The sequence below is a fragment of the Cupressus sempervirens genome, chromosome 4 (assembly GCF_028749045.1).
Source record: "Cupressus sempervirens isolate cs-2001-9-10 chromosome 4, ASM2874904v1, whole genome shotgun sequence".
Taxonomy (NCBI): domain Eukaryota; kingdom Viridiplantae; phylum Streptophyta; class Pinopsida; order Cupressales; family Cupressaceae; genus Cupressus; species Cupressus sempervirens.
Window position 1 is genome coordinate 361,073,001 of NC_143121.1, and position 15,222 is coordinate 361,088,222.

Genomic DNA, 15,222 nt, shown 5'->3' on the forward strand with positions numbered 1-15,222 from the left:
AGCATTAAACAAATAACACATAACATAATAAAATTGTTACCTAGAAACCCTCTAATGAGAAGGTAAAATTGGAGTAGGGATGACACACACAAATCTTCACTACTACAGTTGTAAAGTGTATTTAGTGAAGGTTACAATTGTTTGATCATAAACTATGATATGTCCTATTAAAGGCTTACAAAAACTATTAAATCTTACTTGATTAAAGGTTTACAAAGACTGTTAAATCTTACCCTATTAAAGGATTTCAACTCCCTACTAAAAGTATCCTTTTTAGAGGACTTTAACTTACAATAAAGTAATCAACATGTTAAAGGATTTACAAATGCCTACTAGGACTACTCAGTTAAGAGATTTTCACTGATTCACCCATTGGAATGTTTTAGCCTTGATCATTCGGTTAGCACCTCTCTACTAGATATTAGATCTCTTCTTTCTTGATTTGTATTTGATCCTCTTGATCAGATGTATCTCTTTTATCTTTAACTTCTCTACTTTTTTCTCTCTAACTAATTCTATAATTCATTCATCTCTCACAACCTCCTTAGTTACCATAAATGCACTCTCTATAGTTAGAATTTTCCCTTCTCTTCCTATCCATATACACAAATTATTTAGGGTTTTTCCTCAAGAAGATTTAGGTGAGCTAGGGTTAGGTATGAATCAATGATTGTGATTCACGTATTTTTCAACTTAGAATATCCCTTTATCTAATTGGTTGCATGCACTGCATAGGGATTCTCAATATACCTTCATAAATATATTCTAGAATTGTAAAATAATCCTTCAGTTGGCCCAAAAATGGTTTACATAGGAGTTTGTGCCATTACAAACATCTATGCCCAAAATTATTTACTCGAGACTTGAAAGCTCTGATGCTCGACATTCACTATTTCCTTAATGCTATATCTTGGTTCTTGAATGACTGGCCATGCACTGTTTTACTTGACATATGAATCACTTGGCATATATGACTTTCATGGCACTTGAGTGACTCAACACATACCATCTACTTGGCACATACTAGTGCTTGGCACTAACTACATATATTTCTCAACACATACAATTTTTTGTTAAGTAATGACTTATGTGATTTTTCATTGCATTGTTAAAACCAAAATGATATCAACAATAGATCACACATGTATGCTTGCATGCATGCACATGTGCACACGCAAATGAGCCCACACACACACACACAAATATACATGCATAAACACCCCATAGGACATATTAAGAAGCGCACACACCCGCACACACATACACACATAATTGGGTCATGTGTTTCTCAATATTCCCTTTGAGGTCTTATGATACTAGAATGATTTAGAATAATTGAAGTGGGGGAGTGACTCAATTATCCTCAAGTCCAGATGTACTAATTTAACTTTTAATTAGTTGAAATATGTTAGATCAAAACATTCAGTAGCGTGGTCTCTATAGAAGATAATCAGTAACATAAACTTGTAGTCCACTATCGTAATAGTAGAAAACTTGAAAAATGTAAAATATTAACAATTAAATATATCAAATGAAATTCATATAAGTATGACGCTAGGATTTAATGTGGAAATACAATTTTGGAAAAACTACCAGGAGAATGTCACGAATTTTTCACTCTTCTAAAGTGATCTCTATTAAGAGCCAAACTTGTTAAAGGTTACAAAACACACTATTAAATGTGACCTTGTTAAAGGATTTAATTAACCTATTAGGATTTTTATTTTTAGAGGGCTTAAAAAAATTGCATTATAATGTCACCTTGATTAAAGGATTTATATATGACTATTAGGTCAACCTTGAATAAAGGATTTTAATACTCATATAGTGGTTATAAATTAATAATAGATTGATCTCACAAATACATCTCACTTTGAAAATAGAGATTATAATTTAGTTCAACTGTTGACTCATTGATTAGCCTCCAATATCATCTCCATCATTCATTTTCTTGGAAATCCTTCAAGCAATCAATCTTCACCTCAACACTTCACTATTCAACCTTCTACTCAAGATTCCCAATCGAAATAGGCAATATCTACTTCAATATTGTTAAGGACTTCACCATCTCTACTAATCTCTTCAAGTTTAGCCCTTTTACTTCCTTAAATATGTAATTTTGATCTATTTTTTCTTAAACATTACTTTAGATCTTAGGGTTTTGAATAGATTCAACAAATACAATGAATATATCCACCTTATTTTTTCCTCTATTCTCTTCTAGAAACTTCTCTAAGATTTTCTGTCAATTCATGCATAATAATGCTTAAATATGGTTTTCCTTGAATTAAATGCTCCAGGTCATTCATCCTTATCTTCAACACACTTTCCATATTCCAATTAATCAATTGTGTTAGGTAGAAATCAAGATTTCCTCATTATCTATCAAATGTTGTCCATCAACCAACATTTTGTTCTGACCCTTGGTCATCACTAAATTACTTGACGATTACTAACTATTTTGTTCAGAACATTTACTAACACTCAATCAATAATGATGCTTGGTCGATACTATTATTTTCTTGGCTTATACTATCACTTGATCAACATTAGCATCACTGACCATAAAATTCAAGTTCCTTAATATTCTACTATTTTTATTAGTCAAGCCTATGCATTTAGTCAATCTTTGATCATGAGTATGTTTAGGATGATGATGTGCCAAAAAGTGGCAATCTGAAAAATCTGTAGTTTTGAAATATCTGAAACCATTTCAAAATCTAAATTCCAACTTTTTTCCCACCCACCCTAATACTAAATGAAAACAATTAATATATTTATAAGGTCTACTATATCTTTTGATACCAAACCTATATGGTCAACTTTAAAAACATCCTTAAAATGTGCCTTTGGCCTATTTTTATGTGATTTTTACTTCAAACATGTAGCTGACGACTTTTTTTTTTCACCAAAATTTGATGAAATGAAAACGGTTTCTTAAGAATGTTCTTATCTTTCCATAAATTTAAAGTATGTCAAATTATGAGTTTAGTGAGTAATTATTACTTATTTTCTAATACAGATACATATAAAGTGATGACTGACACACTACTTGAAAAACAACTATAGCTTTCAAACACTACAACAATTTTTAAATCCAAAAGATGCATCACATTCTATGTTTCTTCTACTATAAGAGAAAAAAAATGAAAAATTGAATTTTATAGAGTTTTGAATTAGTTAAGGTGGTTGGACATGACATTTTTTTTATTCCAAAAATACTAAAGTCAAAAATTAATTGTTAATTATTTAGTTAGAATAAAAATATCCAAAAATATGTGTCTCATACAAGCATGAGTCTACTACTTATATCTATAATTTTATTAAAAAATATTAACATTTGATTTTGATTAAGATGGTCAGACATATGTCTACTTCTTATTTTTGTTCTAAAATTTTTGTAATATCGCATTAATTTTTGAAATTTTGAACAATCAATTTTTATTTTTTTCAGATAAGTCCTAGTAATTTAGATACTAGATTCAATTTGCTAGAGATTCTTTTCTCTCAACTTTTTGATATAAAGTTAATAACAAGTAGAAAATTGCACGTCAAGTTGACATAACCCTAATTTTCTAATTTTTTATTTCCACTTAAGAGCATAGTTTGGTTGACCATGATCTTGCACATACCCTCGCTTCTCCTAGGCTATAATAAAAGTCTCTTCTTCACTTTTATTATGATTAAACAATCACATTATCTTGTCAAATTCTAACTAGTTATGTTCCATTTCTAGTTCGACATAACTCAAGCTTTCTTCTAGGTCTTTTTTTTATGTCCTTCTTAAATCCTCTTCGTCAATCATCTTGACATGACACTCTACTTAGATAGAAATTATATTACCAAAAAGGTTTGATGTCAATGAAAATATAATAATTGTTCCAATTATAGTTTTCAATAACATTTCTCTTTGGCATTGATGGCAACACCTCTAGTTACCATGAAATCAAAAATAGGCAATTCTTAGAGCTTCTTCATGTGTGTGCAGTATCAAATCTTTGTTAATATCCCATGTTTCATTCTTATTATCAACTCAGTATGAAAGAATCTCCCTTTTTAGTTTCATTTTGATTCTCATCCATGCAACAATAATATGAAACACATAGACACCCTCTATCATATTAGATCATGAAATTGATCAACTCCTCCTTGGTTAATACATTCTCCCTCTTTGCAAAATCTTCTTCATAAATAATTCTCTCTTCATATGGTAATTGTATATTATCTACATCTTTGATAATAATTCCATTGACAATGCATCTTTCTCATGTACCTATCTTCATGTCAATTCTTTTGAATACTCTTTCCACCTATCATATGATCTTCTCTCTTCACTACTTAAGGAAGCTCCTAAAGTGTGATTTTCTCCATCAAATTGTAAGATATTCTATTAAATACATTTGATGTAGATATCCATCTTAGCTCAAGTGGCCTTGGCTAGGGGAATCATCCCTAATTTACTTCTTAGATACTCATGTGCATCCTTATGTAATGCCTTAGCAAAAATATTATTTGATCCTTAGTATTTACATGTTCAAATCTCACTTTTTAATCTTGAACCAAACCTCTCAAGTAATGTCAATATTTGGTAGCAATATCCTTAGTCTATGTGCATCAAAGGATTCTTTAATATATTTATACACTTTTTTTCTCACAATAGATAACAATATGATCCGTGATATGTTCCTTAAACTCTTTCGATAATTTTTTGATCCACACAATGTTGGAACAATTCACTAATGCTACCACATATTTAGCTTCACTTGTTGATTGTGAAATTTAGTTCTACATATTGCTTGTCCATAAGACTAATCCCTTTCCTAGAAAAAAAACTCCACCACTTCTACTTTTTCTATCATTAATATTACCTACCCAATCAACATTTGTATACACTTTCAATTCAAACTTATCATTCTTCTTGTAATATAGAGAATAATTCCCTATTCCTTTCAAATATCTTATTATTATCCTTAGTTCCATTATGTGATTCTCCTTAGAATTTGAAAAAACTTTTGCAACAATCCCAACTATCAGGGCAATATCAAGTTTTTTTGCGAACAAAATATTGTATCTTTCCAATATTTGATCTATACAATGTTTGGTTCACATAAATAGAATCATCACTCTTAGATAGCTTATGTCCAGTATCTGTAGGTGTGTTGACAGGTCTTGGGTCTTCAATCCAAAAAAAAATTACTATCTCCTTGATGTATTTTGATTGAGTAATGAACATTCCTTGCTTAATTTGATAAACTTGTAAACCAACAAAGAATTTAATCTCACAAAACATAGAAATTTAAAATTCCTTTGTCATTTCATCTACAAATTATTTTTGTAATTCATCTTATCCTCTAAATATAGTATCATCCATAAATATTTTAGCTAACAATATCCCTTTACTACCTTCAGTCTTCAAGTAGAGATTATTGTAATCATTAGTTCTAGTAAAACCAATCTTTACCAAATAATTGTGTAACCTTTCATTACATGCTCTAGGGGCATGTTGCAATCCACATAGAGCTTTGTGCAATTTACATACAATGCTCTTCTTGCTAGGATCAAAAAATCCTTTTGGTTATTTAATGTAAACTTCTCCTTTTAGTATCACATTTAGAAATGTATACTTTGCATCCATTTGATACACTTTAAATCCTTTTTAAGAAGAATATGCAAGTAATGTTCTCACTCCTTCCAATCTTGTAACTATGAAAAATGTTTCCCATAGTCAATACCTTCTTCTTTTTCATATCCTTTGCATACCAATCTATTTCTTTTCCTTGTGACTTCTCCTTTCTCATTCAGTTTCTCATAAATCTTTATCATGTAGATATCTTCATGTCAATTCTTTTGAATCTTCTTTACCATCTATCATATGATCTTCTCTCATCACTACTTAAGGATGCTACTAAAGTTTTATTTTCTCCATCAAATTGTAAGATATTCTAATCAAAAAATTTGATGTAGATATCCATCTTAGCTTAACTAGTCTTAGCTAGGGGAATCACCCCTCATTTATCTCTTAGATACTCATGTGCATCCTTAGGTAAAGCCTTAGTGAAAATATCAACAATTTGATCCTTATTGTTCACATGTTTGAATCCCACTCTTTTATCTTGAACCAAATCTCTCAAGTAATGTTGATGCTTGATAGCAATATGTCTGGTCTTTATGTGCATCAGAGGGTTCTTTAATATATTTACAGCACTCATTTTGTCACAATAGATAACAATAGGATCACCAATATATTCCTTAATCTCTTTCAATAATTGTTTGATCCACACAATGTTTGAACAATTCACTGATGGTGCCAAATATTCATCTTTACTTGTTGATTATGAAATGTAGTTCCACATCTTGCTTGTCCATGAGACTAATCCATTTCTTAGAAAAAAAAGCTTGACTACTTCTACTTTTTCTATCATCAATATTGCCTACCTAATTAGTATTTGTATACAGTTTCAATTCAAACTTATTATTCTTCTTGTAATATAGAGAATAGTTCCTAATCCCTTTCAAATATCTCAATATTATTTTTACTTCCATCATGTGAGAATACTTCTCAGAGAGGGGGGGGGGGAGGGGGGTGAATCAAAAGTACCAATATTTAAAGCTATAAATTTTTTTTTACTAAAATCAATGCATGAATCTAACATCTCTAGTAAACATGAAAGTAAAGGCATGCATGAAAATAAATAACATAAGATTTGATCACCCAAAAACCCTTAAAAAAGAGAAGGTAAAACTGGGGTAGGAATGACACCCACAACTTATCACTATAGCAATATGTAAGTGGTTAAGGTTACAAAATTTGACCACCATCAATGGTTTGCCTTATGAAAGGCCTACCCTGTTAAAGGCTCTACACCCTATTAAAAGTGATCTATTTAAAGGATTTACAAAAACTCACTTGGAATATCACCCTATTAAAGGATTTAACATCCTATTAAGGATTTACAATATGGCTATTAAACCAACCCATCATCATAGGATTTTCATTCTCCTAATCCAATCGCTAGAAAGTATAGTAGAATGTGTTGACCTGATAACTTACAATATTCAATTGTTGATTTCATAACCTTGTTCTATCCAATCTAATTTGATCCTTCTTGATCTAATATAACTCTATTCAAAGTGATGATACTATGTTTTAATAACTTGATTCTACACTGTTGTTCTTCTTCTAAGTCTTTATACCCCTTTAAACTTCACTAGCATTCTCTCCTTGCATTTCCATACCATATTCTCTCTTACACACACTTGAATTATGAGGTTTTGACCTCTTTATAAAGGTTTCAAAACTTAGGGTTAGGTATGAATCTACAATTGAGATTCATCCATCTTTCCCTCTCAAGTCTTTCCATTTTTCTGATTGGTTGCATGTTCTTTCCATTTTTTTGATTGGTTTCATGCTAATTGCATAAGGTATGGAATAGATTCGATCTTATCTTTTAGATCCTTCGAGATTCATCTTGAATCAGCTCAAAAATGGTTTACATCTAAGTTTGTGAGGACAAAAACTCTTATGTTGATTCTGTGCTACTCAACACTTACTGATTGTTGATGCTCGACTCATGTAGGAATTTTGTCTTGCTTGGCTCCTATAGTAATTCAGTCTTGCTCAACTCCTATGTAATTCAATTTGCTCTGCACTTTTTTTAAATTTGATACATGTTGAACTTCTAGCTTGGCACATACTGTAGCTCGACATCTATTTTATACTTGGAATCAACTTAGAAATTTCTAAAGTGTGTTGACACTCAATTATCAAAACCAGTCTAAGATGAACAATATCCCCCTTTGACATACGTGTCAAAAATAATTAACTAAACATTATGAATTTGATCTCTATGAGTATAATATACATCTTGTTTGGCATATGTACAAAATTTCAAAAACTTGTTCAAAATTTTGTAGAAGACTATATACCTCAAAACTTGTAACTCCCCATGAGCTAATGTGTCATTTTTGTATCCAAAACTCCTTATGCTATATTTGTCTCACGTTGATTATTTTGATACTATTTATCTCTGCCTTTTCATTCCTTCCATTTTTTGCCCTATTTCTATCTGCTTTTTTTTTACTCCCCCTTTTTCATATCTTCTCTTGTAGTTTTTGCAACCTTTTGGCTTTATCTCCTTTTCTCTCCCTTAGTTTTATCTTATCCTGAAAACTCAAAATTTGATTATCTCCCCCAATTTATTGTATCTCCCTCTTTGGGTATCTCCCCATTTTAGGTCTCCTAATTTATTATATCCCCCAATTTATTGTATCTACACCTTTAGGTATCTCCCCCTTTTGGGTCTCCTAATTTATTATCTCCCCCTTTTTGACACTTATGTCAAAGGGTTCTATACATTAATTGAATACTTAGCCAAAAAGGATTTGTTTACCTCCATTATGATCTTCAAAGCACCATCCCAATTGCCTAATACAATTTCCAGTGCTTTAAGCTAGATGGATGTCTCTGTTACAAGGTGTACTAGGCCTTCCAATGTAGAAAGATTGGGATATTTCTTCAAGAAATTCTTTGAATGGGCTAGTTCTTTATGCAAAAATTCCATGTGAGGGGTTATAACGGACTGTATTTGTATTAACTTGGCCTTTATGTTAGCCTCATCTATTGTGAGGACAGCTAGTTCCTTTTGAGTGTGAAGTGTAGTAGAAAAATTCTTCTCACTCTGAGATGGATCCTTGGGTAGCTGCATGCTTGATATTTTTAAGTTCCTCTCCAAGCTCATTATCTTTTGGCTGGTCTCCTGTGTGAAAATTGATGAGTCACACAGTTTGGAGTACAATGAGAATATGTTCTTAAGTACTACTTTTACCTTTTCAACTTTCTTTGCTAGCTCCACCTGAGATAGTGTTATCTCACTTGATATGTGTTCATTCACCTTCATTTGGAATTTCTTTTCAGACCATTCTAGCAATTTTGCATTTGTGTCTAGGTCTTCATTCTGTACCTGGTCCACTATGTTGGATAATTGCTCCATTATGGGCTTGGTTTCATCAATTACTTGCATGTTGAATGAATCTAAAAAGATGTCTTTAATTTCAATCAAAGCCTACCTTTGTTTATACTCATTTCTGTGTATCTCTTGTTTCTTCTTCTTCTCTAGTGGCTCTTGCACTTCATTAATCTAGTCTATGTTCATATTTTTATAGTCATACCTTGGAATGACTATCTCCTCATCAAGAGTAGGGTCTCCATAGTGAAGTACCCTTGCAACCTTGGTAGAACTTGAGCTTGGTCCTGATATCTAAAGTGGTATTGCATTAGTGCTTGGATATTGAGTTGTTCCTATAAGAGTCCCTATTGTAGGCAAGTTTACCAATGTTTGAATTGCCTTGTGTTCTTTCTCCTTAGGAATCTCCTTGTCCTATTTAATTCTTCCTTGATCAATAATTGTGATATGAGGGGTTGCACCTTGTTCTTTTTTTTTAATGATAGAGGTATCATTCAATCCTATTTGTTCCTTTCCTTGCTACTCGATAGTGGTTGTGACTGTAACTATGGAATTAACCCTAGCTATTGCATCTTGTGCTACTTGCTCTTGTGGTTGTCCACTTGTAGTTGTTGGAGTATGTGAAGGTGGTTCCTTTGGATTCACCTTCTCCTTTTTAATCTCATCTAGAGCTTTTTGAAGTTCCTCCACACTCACCAAGACTAGATTGGTACATAGCTATGATTGTAAAGTAGTCTGGTGAAGGATCTTTCTAAGATTCTCTATAGTTAGTGGGTTGATATTATGACCAGAGGTGTTGGGAATATCCTTTACAATTTTTTTTTTGCAAGTATGGGAGTTACAAGTGGAGGACTTGGTCATGATAGTTGTGTGTCTTGCACACTCTATTACTATTGCTACTCCTTAGTAGTTTCTTTTTCACTCTCTTGTGTGTCTTTCTCCACTGTAACTTCTTCTTTGTCCTTTTCTCCTTCTTCCTCCTTATCCTTTTCTCCTTCTTCCTCCTTATCATTTTCCTCTTCCTCATCATTGTTTCTATCCTCAAAGGGATCTTCTTGTCCTTCCTTTATAGTTGTGAGGCCATAGATTACTTTCCAAATTAGAGTGGACTTCTTCACAACATCCTCAATTTTATTCTGCAATATGTTGAAGGCTCTATACTTGGGTACAAATTTGCTCCCATTTGTTCTATTTATTCATTGACCTAGCCTACAATAGATTTTTTTTTCTTCCAACTTACCTTTCCATAAGAGGGGAATTCATTTTGTATATAGAAGAATATACATATCAAAATTGCTTGAAATTTACATTGAGCTCCCTTTGTTCTTCTTATAGCTCCCAAATTCCCATTTATATGTCGTAGTTGCAATTTAGCTAGATCATAAGTATGATCCTTTTTGACAAGTTTGTAGCCAATGTCTACTACAATATAGAGAACACTATTGAGTTGGCTTGATTGGTAAAATTTGTGGGAAATGACTCTAACAACAAAATTAGCAAGAGGATCCTTAATGGTGTCAATGATCATGCCTCGCTTGTTCCACTTAGCTCTAGTATTCTTCTCAATTGCTTCTTTTGAATCACTCCTTAGTGTTTTGGGTTGTTCTAGGGTTGGACACCCAATCACCCTATGAATAATTCTTTTTGAGATTTTGACTAGTCCATCTTCCAACCACAAACTACCATCATGTATCCTACTTAACACAATTCTAATCCATTTGGTCTTAAACATAATAGGAAAATCTAGGGCACGGGTTAAGCACTTCTTCTTAATGAGTTGGAACTCTTCCTTCAAGATCCCATTTTCACACAATTTATTATATGCCTCCTTGATTTCTATGTCTCCAATAGCACCTATTTTGTAGTTGTAACATCTCCTAACATATTGAACCATTACGACCTTAGGAGGAATTATGGATAGGGCTCCAGTAGGGTCATTTTTGTATGCAACTTTGGGAATAGGTTGAAAATCAAGCTATTTGACTTCATTTGATACTAACTAGACTTCAAATGGATCTTTTTCATGGGGTTTTCTAGAGCTAGAGGCCATTTGTGCAGTCTAGGGTTTTAACACAAAGAAGTTTTGAAACTGCATAGCTTGACACAAGTATAAATACCTTGAATCATTGAAATTGTGTTGAATCTATGTTGAAATATACTAAAATGCTTGATTCTCTACTTTGAAATCCTTTTTATTCTCTTCTCATTCTTGCTTTTTTCTTGTGATGGTGAAAAATGATTCAAACTGTGATCATATACCCTTGTTTCATAGCATTTAATGCTTAGTGCATTTACAACTATCCACTCAGCTTCTTAAGCAATTATACTTAACTCGACTTCCATTGTCTTTCCAACACTCAACATATATGGGAGTTTCACTTACTTAGCATCCACTACTAACTTAGTTGCAACTAATCACTCAGCTTCTACTGACATTGGTAGACAACTCAGCATATACTAAGATTTTACTCACCATTTGAGGACAACTTTTCTTACTCGGCAACACTTGTAAAAACTTGAAGTTTTAATTTTGCATCTCTATTCGTGTTGATCTTTCCTTTTTCGTACTTACTTGTCTTGGAACTGATGCATGATAAAGCTTTGTATATTACTTCCACATACCTTCTTTTGCTTAGTTTGATAAAGTGTGACCACTTGACCTTTTGGGTGAAGTGATCCCTTTATTGGATGTGCTACTCCAATCTTCCTTCTTCCATGTTTTATTCATCTCTCATTTGATTTTTTCAACATCTACCTTCCCTTCTTCTTTGTTGAACTCTGAGTTGGGTGCCTTTGACCTTGTTGGGCAATTTTTGCTGATGTGTATAGTCTCCAAACAACTGAAGCATGTAGTTTGGCTCAACCATCTATTGTAGATTCCACTAAAATATTTTCTTATGCAATTTTTAGGGATGTGTCCATACTCTTAATAGTAGAGATAGCTTTTCTTGGTGTTGTAGCCCCAATTTTAGTGATGTCCATGAATGTTGGTCTTTGTTGGTTGGTTAAGTGTCCACATAGGCTTTGATCTGCACTCAAAGGATCTATGTCCATACTTTTTGCAATTATAGAAGTGACCTTCAAATATTGGTGTCTTGATAGTCTTGTAGTCATGTGTCTGATGTCCTTGCTTGCAGGACTTGTGATAGTGACCTATGTTTTTAGGTTTGTTATGCTAATTTTCATTCTTGCTCTTGCACACATTAGAGGTATGTCACTTTTTACCACAAAAATAACAAGTGGGTTTAGTATTCTTACCTTTGTCACTTCTTTCTTATGTAGTCTTGGACGACTCTCCTTTTTTTTGCTGGTGTATCCTAATCCTATAGTGTCATTACTGGATCTTGGTGATTTTAGTAGCTGTTCAAAATACTTGATGGCTTCATTAGGTTTGTTGAATCTTTATTTAATTTAATTTTCTCTTCTCAATTCATTTTGTAGTTGTTTTTCTTGCATCTTGAGTGTGGAGATCTCAATGTCCTTAACATGTAGCTCATGATGTGCATTCATCATTTGGCTTAGGATGTCTAGCTACATGTTGGAAATTCTTGCAAGCTCAATTGATTTTTCCTCCAATCTATTGACAAGGTTTCTCTTGTCATATTCTATCATAGCCTTATCTTCAATGGCTCTTTGCTTCTATTCAGTTACTTCACAAAGCATCATGGCTTGAGACTCTTGTTCAATCTTGAGAGTTCTTATCTCTTCTACTTGAGTTCTATTCTTCTCCATTTGATCTGCTATTGTTGGATCAAAATCCTTGGAATCTCCATTTGCAAATACTTTTGAGATGTCAATCTCCTTGTACTTTGTATCATTCTAAGCTATGGCAATCTCTTTTCTTCTCTTTAAGGATTTCCTCAATTCTTCTCTAGCTTCTTCTAGAGAATGTAGAATGAGATGTATCTCAATCTCCTAATTTTCTATGATCTTTCCAAGTTTGTAGACTTCCATTTCTAGATCTTTTTCTCCAAGCTATAAGGCTTTTCCTTGTAAGAACTCGGAAATGATACCAATTGTTGAAATTCACAAGTGGAAAGAATTCTTCTAAGGGTGGGGGAGGGGGGAGGGGGTGAATCTGAAGTACCAATATTTTAAGCTATAAAACCTTTTAACTAAGATCAATACATGCATCTAACATCTCTAATAAACATGAAAGTAAAGGCATGCATGAAAATAAATAACACAAGATTTGATCACCCAAAAACCCTCTGGAATGAGAAGGTAAAACTGGGGTGGGGATGACACCCACAACTTATCACTATAGCAATATGTAACTAGTTAAGGTTACAAAATTTGACCACCATCAATGGTCTACCCTATAAAAGGCCTACTTGTTAAAGACTCTACACCCTGTTAAAAGTGACCTATTTAAAGGATTTATAAATACTCACTTGGAATGACATCATATTAAGGATTTACAATATGGCTATTAAACCAACCTATCATCCTAGGATTTTCATTCTGCTAATACAATGGCTAGAAAGTATAGTAGAACGTGTTGACCTAATCACTTACAATCTTCAATTGTTGATTTTAGATCCTTGTTCTATCTAATCTGATATGATCCTTCTTGATCTAATATAACTCTATTCTAATAACTTGATTCTACAATATTGTTCTTCTTCTAAGTCTTTACACCCCTTTAAACTTCACTAGCATTGTCTCCTTGCATTTTTGTACCAGAATCTCTCTTACACATGCTTGAATTATGGGGTTTTAACCTCCTTATAAAGGTTTTGAGACTTAGGGTTAGGTATGAGTCTACGATTGAGATCCATCCATCTTTTCCTCTCAAATCTTTCCATTTTTTTGATTGGTTGCATGTTGATTGCATAGGGAATGTAACAGATTCAATCTTATATTTTAGATCCTTCAAGATTCATCTTGAGTCAGCTCAAAAATGGTTTACATCTGAGTTTGTGAGAGCACAAACTCTTATGCTAATTCTATGTTACTTGGAACTTACTGATTGTTGATGCTCAACACATGTAGGAATTTTGTCTTGCTTGGCTCCTATAGTAATTCAATCTTGCTTAGCTCCTATAGTAATTTAGTCTTGCTTAACTCCTATAGTAATTTAGTCTTGCTCACTCCTATAGTAACTCAGCCTTGCTCAGCACTTGAATAACTCAACACCTATTGAACTTCTAGCTTGGCACATACTATAGCTCGACATTTATATTATACTTGGCACCAACTTAGAAATTTCTTAAGTGTGTTGACACTCAATTGTCAAAACTAATCTAAGACCAAAAATATCAATTTTTTTGCAAGCAACATATTGTATCTTTCCAATCTATGATCTATACAATGTTTGGTTCACATCAATAGAATCATCAGTGTTAGATAGCTTATGTCCAATATCCATAGGTGTGTTGACTAGTCTTGAGTCTTCAATCCAAAATATTTTTTACTGTTTCCTTCATGTATTTTGATTGAGTAATGAAGATACCTTGCTTCATTTGATAAACTTGTAAACCAACAAAGAATTTAATTTTACCAAACATAGACATTTGAAATTCCTTCACCATTTCACCTACAAATGATTTTAATAATTCATCTTTTCCTCTAAATACAATATTATCTATAAATATTTCAGCTAACAATATCCATTTACTACCTTTAGTCATCAAGTAGAGATTATTTTCATCATTAGTTCTAGTAAAACCAATCTTTACCAAATAATTGTGCAACCTTTCATACCATGCTCTAGAGGCTTGTTGCAATCAATATAGAACTTTGTGCAATATGAATTCCATGCTTTTCTTTTTGGGTTCAAAAAATCCTTTTGGTTATTTAATGTAAACTTCTTCTTTTAGTATCTCATTTAGAAATGTAGACTTTAAATCCATTTGATGCACTTCAAATCCTTTGTAAGAAGAATATGCAAGTAATGTTCTCACTCATTCTAATCTTGTAACTATGGAAATTGTTTCCCATATTCAATACCTTCTTCTTGTTCATATCCTTTGCATACCAATCTATTTTTTTCCTTGTAGCTTCCCCTTTCTCATTCAATTTCTCATAAATCTTTATCATGTAGATATCTTCATGTCAATTCTTTTGAATCTTCTTTACCATCTATCATATGATCTTCTCTCTTCACTAAATAAGGAAGCTCCTAAATTTTGATTTTCTCCATCAAATTACAAGATATTCTAATCAACACAATTACTGTAGATATCCATCTTAGCTTAAGTAGCCTTAGCTAGAGGAATCACCCCTAATTTACCTCTTAGATACTCATGCACATCCT